At 36.9% G+C, this 7,855-nt stretch overlaps 1 non-coding gene across 1 annotated transcript; it reads right to left on the reverse strand.

Annotated features, from left to right (window-relative positions):
• Positions 1 to 7,029: 7,029 nt before the first annotated feature.
• TRNAD-GUC lies at positions 7,030 to 7,101 on the reverse strand. The gene has a single exon. It is a non-coding gene; the product is annotated as a tRNA-Asp (tRNA).
• Positions 7,102 to 7,855: the final 754 nt, after the last annotated feature.

Consider the following 7,855-nt stretch of genomic DNA (forward strand, 5'->3'; position numbering starts at 1 on the left):
GATAGATTCTCTCGAAAATCCCCTCCTCGGGTCATCGGTCGAACGCTTTTTGGGGCTTATGCGTGTTCAAACAACGAATCAAGATCCACATGCATGCAAGAACGACAAAGGTAATATATTTTTACATATACTATTTTCGAAATATAGCAAAAAAACACTTCGATTACTCTGGGTTTTTTTTATGATTTCCCTTTATATTTCTCTCGAATTTCAGTATGTATTTCGTGTAATATTCGTGTACAAACTTGTCCGTGAGTAGTGTTGAGTACATAGGTATTTATAGGGTTCGAATGCCCTTATTTTTTATGTTTGATTCCTAGTAAAACACTAATGCTTCGTGTTTGTTGGTGTGTTAGACTGTTCTGAGGAAACCGGCATGGATGTGGGTTGTTGGGGCGAGGGAACTGACAGAGGTTTTAGCTTTGTTGCCTTCATACGGTGTTGAGATGGGATATGGGGTTAGGGTTCTAGAAACCCTAACCTACTCGGGTTCTTGGAGACCGATCTGGGCTACTTGGGTCACGTGGGTAGCGTGTTTTGATTGTTGGGCCTTGTCCCTGATTTGTTGGTCTTGGACCTGTACACAAATATGTTAAATTTTAAATAACCATATATATATATATATATATATATATATATATTATGATTTATAATATCATATAATAATATTATATATATATATGCTATAATTTAGGAAGACGAAATTAAGTGTCGTCAGCTGCCCCTCTTTGCTCATTATCATGTAACGAAAATAGAGCAAAGATTAAAAGACACAAATTTCATCTATATCGAATGTCCTCTGTCGTAGAGTTGAAATCCGATATTAAGACTGGTTTGTAAATTTAAATCACAAAATGTCTCCATCGTCGTGAGGTTGAGTCGAAACTGGAAAATTCTGAGCACGAAATCCTTCATTGTGAATTTCAAATCGAACTCAAAGCTTTGACTAGTAGCTCCTAGATCGTCTTTTGGCTCAAGACACTTCGTCGTGAAGGTGAAACTTGACTTGAAGACTTCGGTGCTACTGTGTCACAGATGACTCCTTCGTCATGAAGTTGAGTCAATCTGTTAGGGTACGATACCCTTCGTTGTGAAGTTGGAATCGTATATGGCCCATTCCTCATGAAGTTGAGCATGAGAATTGGATATCCTTCGTCGTGAAGTTGAAATCCAATGTAAGTTGCGCTGTTCTGAGGCCAATATCCTTCGCCGTGAAGTTGAAATTGACTCTGAAACGAGAAGTTTGTTGACAAACACTCCTTTTTTGAGTTGGATATCCTTCATCGTGAAGTTGAAATCCAATCTAGAGATGGATGCTGCTTGTGTGCACGATTCTCTTCGTCGTGAAGTTGAAACCGTGGATGCTTTGCTACAAATGATGTTATATTTCCTTCGTTCTCTTGGTTGAGTCTTCATATTCAGTTCTTCAAGTCGCAAGTTTTTTCTCATCGTGATCTTTCTTCCAGAAATATTGATCCCTCAAGAGAGGTGTTACTGATTCAACTCCATATATGATGAATCGAGCAAGAGGTTGATGCTGATCTAACTCCTTCGGTGATGAAATCAAGCAAAAGTTTAACAATCTTCTTCATTATGAATTCTATACTGGGAATTTTGATCGGTTTGTCTTCTCTCAAACCTGCAAAAGATTATCATGTGTTAGTAATAATTGTGTTTGAAGTAGCCGAAGGTATTGACCCGAAGGTTCTAAAATCTTTGTTGAGATCCACTTCTTTCGAAAATGAAGACGTGAATTGATTCTTTGCTGAAATCTTCTACTTCAACATGGAATTGTGTAGTGAAACCTCTGCTAACTTTGGAATTCCTGTCAAATATTCAACATCTAGATGAAAATGAATAAGAAATTTGTTTTAAGAAAAGCTCTCTCGAGTGAGATAAAATTTCTTGTTTCAAGGGAAACAATCTCAGAGGTTGGTGTTTCAAGGGAAACTGTCTCAAAACTCGTTTCAAGGGGAACTGATTCAAATATTTTGTGTTTCAAGGGAAACGTTTTCAAAGTTTATGTTTCAAGAGAAACTGTCTCAAGGGAGACAAAATTTTGTTTCAAGGGAAACTATCTCAAGAGAGACAAAATTCATTTCAAGGGAAATGTTTTCAATGTTTATGTTTCAAGAGAAATTTTCTTAAGGGAGTCAAAATTTTGTTTCAAGGGAAACTATCTCAAGCGAGATAAAATCTTTTGTTTCGAGGGAAACTATCTCAAGCGAGACAAAATCTTCTGTTTCGAGGGAAACTATCTCAAGCAAGATAAAATCTTCTTTAAAAATAGTCTTGAGTGAAATGAAATGCCTTCTTTCGAATGAAAACGGTCTCAAGCGAGACAAAGTCTGTTTTAAGAAAAATAATCTCAAGTGAGATAAATTATCTACATTAAATGAGACTGTCTCAAGCGAGACAAAATTTATGTTGAATCTGAAGATGATTGTTCCCTCTTGATGAGGATGTCTAGTTGTCTTTTGATCTCATATTCTCCTGAAATATCTGTAAAATGTATCTGGATGTAACTATACTGATGATGGATGTTTGATGTATGCCAATATGAAATTTATTTGCTGTTTTATTGAATTTGTCCTCAAGAGAGGAAAAATCAAGGTCTTTATTGCACATGATGATGAAAGCAAATATGTAAATTTCATGCATCATGTATGTATGTGTTGATGTATATGTTGAAGTTGGGTTTATTCTATCCCTGACTCAGTTTGTCTTTATTTCTACCAGGGTGTTCTATTGCAAACCTCAACTTAAGACAATTTGTTTTCCTTGCTCCAACAAATTTTGCCCAAAAATTTGGCTTCTCTTGCCCCAGCTTCAATCTTGAGCTTCGAAGAGATATTTGTTGATTTTCAAGATATGCTTCCAGAGAACTTATCTTGTTTGAAAATGTTTTCCTTCTTCTTATTTTGAAAATTTTGAAAATTATCGAAAGGAATTTTTTAAAATGTTACTTCTTTCTAGGTTTCACAATTGAAGCAAATCATAAAACAGGAGTTCATTGGATATCAAAAGAATCAAATGATCTTTTAATCTTTAATAATTGCAAATCTTTGACAAATATCAAGATCAAAAAGCTGGTTTAGAGGTGGGTTATTTAAATCCTAAGGTTTGTTTCCTCAATTCGGTTATGGCTCGCCCCTCTTTCTTGGTTTGATATTTTAATCGAAGGCGAACAAAATGACACAACTAGCAAAATCAATGGCTAGACCTTTCAGAACACTTCTATTTCAGTTCTCTAAAATCTTCCATTTGTTCAAGCTTCGTAGGCTCCTGTTGAAAACATTTTGATATTTCGATATAACAAATTAAGATAAATGAATTTTAAGATTTTCCAATAAGGTTTTCTAAGTATATTCGATACAATTATTAGAATAACAAAATATTACTCCAAATCTTTTAAAAGTCATTTTTAATCCTTACTTAAGTGTAAAATTAAGTTTTAATCTTAAAATAATTTTACAAAGTATTTCGAACTGTTTCAAAGCCAAAAATTCTAGATTGCTCAGAGAGAACCGATTCCCCCTGAATGGTTTGGCTCTGAGAATTCCAGTATGCACGGAGGGAACCGATTCCCCCCAGGGGGTACCGATTACCCCCCACTGTTCAACGATCGAAATATTTGAATTTTACACTTAGGGAATCGATTCCCCATTAAGAGTACCGATTCCCCCCACGCTCCAAGCAGAAATATTAATTGTTTTCACACTTAAACGGCTCCAAAAACTTCATTAATGATCCTCAACGTTTAGAAGTGATTCAAGGTGTATTTAAGCAAGCTTAGAAGCCATTGATCAACAATAAAAAACAACAAGCAACTAGAATCAAGAGAGAATCAAAGACAAAGCATCAAACCTCAAGTTTGAGCATTTCAAGCCTATTTTTCATTCATTATTCATTTTGCTTTCAAGAACACTTATTGTGCTCAATTGTATTCATTCTTGAGTGTTCTTTTCTTTGTTCTAGAATTGTGCAAACAATCTACCTTGTGAGGATTTCCTTGTAAGTTTGCAAATTTGTATTGTTCTCTTTAGGAGAGAGTGTTCACAAGAATTTGGTGTATAATTCTTGAGGGTTTGTAAGGTTACTCTTTGTCCTCAAAAGAAAGACAAATTAGTGAATTTGTGGAAAATCCTTAGTGTGGATAGCTAAGGTAGTAGACGTAGACTTTGGTTGAGAAAGTCGAACCACTCTAAAATCGTTGTGCAATTACTTTCAATTTTCTACAAAAGCTTCCACCAAATTTTTAATTACCAATTCACCCCCCTCTTGGCCGATTCCATTAATTGATTAACTCAAAAATTGGCATCAGAGCCTAACTCATTTGAAGGTTTAATCACCTCTTGAGTCGATTCGAGAAGAGTTACATCGATAATCAAATTTATCAATGGCCTCTGCTTCAAACTTCGACTCCGGTCTCGATTCGATGCCCGTCAACAAGCCTCATTTCTTCAATGGGGCTAACTATGCCTATTGGAAAAATAGGATGATGTACTTCATTCAAGCAAGTGATATGGGAGCATGGAATGTCGTAGTAGAAGGATACATCAAGCCTCTCACTCATCCAAGATTGTGGAGTGAAGAAGAGACAAAAATGTTCCAGCTCAACTCCAAAGCCAACCATATCATATTTTGTGCTCTTGGACCATATGAATACGGAAGAGTTTCATCTTGTACAACCTCCAAAGAAATATGGGACAAACTTCAAGTCACTCATGAAGGTACCGATGAGGTAAAGAAATCTAAAATTAGTATTCTAACGCATAGCTATGAAAATTTCAGGATGAAACCAAATGAAGATATCAAAGCTATGACGGATAGATTTTCAACGATTGTCAATGGTCTCAAATCATATGGAGATATCATTTCAAATGAAAAACTTGTGAGGAAGTTAGTCTACTCACTCCTAAAATCGTGGCAATCAAAGAAGACAGCAATCATCGAGTCTAAGGACCTAACGTCCTTAACTCTTGAAGAGCCTAATCGGCTCACTCCTCACTCATGAAATGATGCTTGAAGATGAGATAGACCTTGATAAGATTGAAGAGACACCAAAGGAGAAGGAGAAGAAGAAAAATATTGGAGTTGCTCTCAAATCCACAAAAGATGAGAGTGATTCGGATGAAGATGACAATGACAGGGAAATGGCATCGTTTGCCAAACGGTTCAGAAAAATGATGAGACCTTACCGATGAAGAAAATTCAAACGAAATGAAGGCCTCAAAAATGAACCAAAAGAGAAGGACTAGATCATTTGCTATGAATGCAAAAAGCCGGGCATGTCAAATATGATTGCCCACTGATAACTTCCTAAAAAATGCTACTTTTAAGGCCTTTTTCACTTAAGTTATTGTTTATTTAAAAGCTCATTTTAGGCATTTTAGGATCATGTAGTTGTATATAGTTGTATTTGTGGTGGTAGTGTTATTTTATTTCTTAATGGTGTTGCTTAAGGGAAAGGTGCAGTTTGTTTGTGGTGTGCAGGGAATAGCAAGAAAAAGGATTCTTTGGGAAGCAATGCCGCGTCATCACACGTTGCTAAAGCATAATGAAATGCCTCGGCATTTCTGGCACAGAAAAAGACAACAAATATATTTCTGTACAAGGACATCTGGCACTAGACAGCTGTCTCTGCACGTGAAGGACTGTTGTAACCGCCTTCCAGAGCCGCCAGAGGACCACTGCCACTTGGAGGATAAGATTCACGCTCAACATGTGATTCTAGGGGTATGAGGGGTATTTTGCACCCAACAATATCATCATTACCCCTAGATATTTTTTTTATTATATATGACACCTCATGGGAGAGAGAAGAGAGGATTCACGCACACGTATACTGTAGTAAAAAAATCAGATTTTTATTTTCTTTTTCCTTTCTTCTTCCTTGGGAAATTCCTCTATTGATAAAGCTCCAAGGAGTGGCAAGCTAGGCGCCGAAAGGAGCTAGCGAGCTAGGTGGTTCACGGTGGTCGAGAAGAGACCTCTGGTGGCATGTCGAAGGCTTCTTCTCAACTTCCCTTTTTGCTGCTATTTTATATTTATTTGTGGGTTGTTGGAACAAATATTTTCATGACTTTGTGTTTGGATATTTTGAACCCCCACCATGAACTAACGTATTTGGTGGTGGTTGATTTAATGATTGTTTGAACTTTATTTCTAATGGTGTATTTAAGTTTATTTTGGTTCTTTATTTGCTTTTCTTATGAATGCTTCACCATCTAGGCTTGTAAGAGGCATGGAAATGTCCATTTCTTAGATGAAGGTTAGGTATTCGGAAGAATCCTAGACTAAAAATACTTGTAAGTATTCGGAAGAAACGCAAGATAAGATCCTCATAAGCAATGGGTTATAGTATTTTCAAGGGGCTTTGAACCGGCCTAGGAATATTATAACTTAATCCCTTAGATCTCGGAAGAGACTAGGATAGGATTTCAATGACTAAAAAAGGTGTCTTTATCAATAGGGTAGACTGGCCAACATCGTTGAGTGAGAGCAGATGCCTTGGCATCCTATTATGTTAGGTTCTTTTGAACACTTTAGGAAATCTCTGTTGAGTAAGTAAAGACCAGGTAGCTTAAATATACTTGAGAAATAAGTTTAGCATCCTTAGATTAATCTCTACCATTCATTCTCTTAGAAGCTTGTCACGTGAGGATTATTTTCTTTTTATTCTATTTTCTTTTTATTTACTGTTTTTACCATTTTTCATTGCCTTGACATTTCACCATACTCAACATTAAACATCCATCATTGCCATTGCATTTCCATTTGCTACACCATCATACCATCACTCCATATCCACCAGCATACACATTTACATTGCCGTGACATTTGTATATATCAAGACTAACTATACTTAGATAGAATAGTGCATTGCTATGGTTAGACTTTTGTAATTTCACCCAATCCCTGTGGAGACGATACTCACTCATCATTATAATACTTGAGCGATTGTGTATACTTGCACATTATTTGCGTATAATTTATAGTACTCACAACACGCGAACAAGTTTTTGGCGCCGTTGTCGGGGATCGAACCCAGGTCACCCGCGTGACAGGCGGGCATACTCACCACTATACTACAACGACGTGTTACGTCTGCACGATTCTGAAGTGTGCCCAAAGGAGAACCAAAATTCGATGCCATGGCATTGAATTTGTGTCTGTGCATAAATAAAAATTTAAAATTTAAGTTTTTCTTTATTTTTATTTTTATTTCATTTTGTAATTAATTATTGATATGATTTGTAGGGACCATAGTGTTGCAAACTGTGCAAGGAGCGGTTACCAAAGGGAGGAAAGGACAATGCATTAATTGTAGAGATATTCTTTTGATTTGTTTCTTTTTATTTAATTTAATTTCTGAGATTTCTTTTTCTCTTTCCACAGACTTGTCCTATCACCATCATTACCTTTTGGCATTTTTTTCCTTCCCCATACACGCATAACCCCCTCCACCCACTCAATACTCTCTTAACTGTCCTATCACACCTTTTCCCTCTTAAATTTTTAACTTTTTCTTTTCTCTTTCTTTATTAATCTTTCTCTTTCATTTTAATGCCGGCATTTAATGTTGAGGCATCTCCAGAGCCCGAACAAGATACAGCTGATCCTCCCGCTGATGATCCGATTCTTGCTCCGCATCGTTCTAAAACTCCTGAATATCCGCCCACTGTCCCTGTCGAAGAAACACTCAGCCCTGTCCCAGCACCCAATCCTTTTCATGCACCACGTAGTGGTCGACGCACCAAGACCACGGCTGGACGCATTGCGCGTCATTACTCCACTTCTTCCGAGTCCAGCCCAGCACCAATACGCAAGCGCACCAAGCAAGGAGCTGCTA

Source organism: Hibiscus syriacus, unplaced genomic scaffold, assembly GCF_006381635.1.
Source record: "Hibiscus syriacus cultivar Baekdansim isolate YM2019G1 unplaced genomic scaffold, ASM638163v2 tig00001644_pilon, whole genome shotgun sequence".
Lineage (NCBI taxonomy): Eukaryota > Viridiplantae > Streptophyta > Magnoliopsida > Malvales > Malvaceae > Hibiscus > Hibiscus syriacus.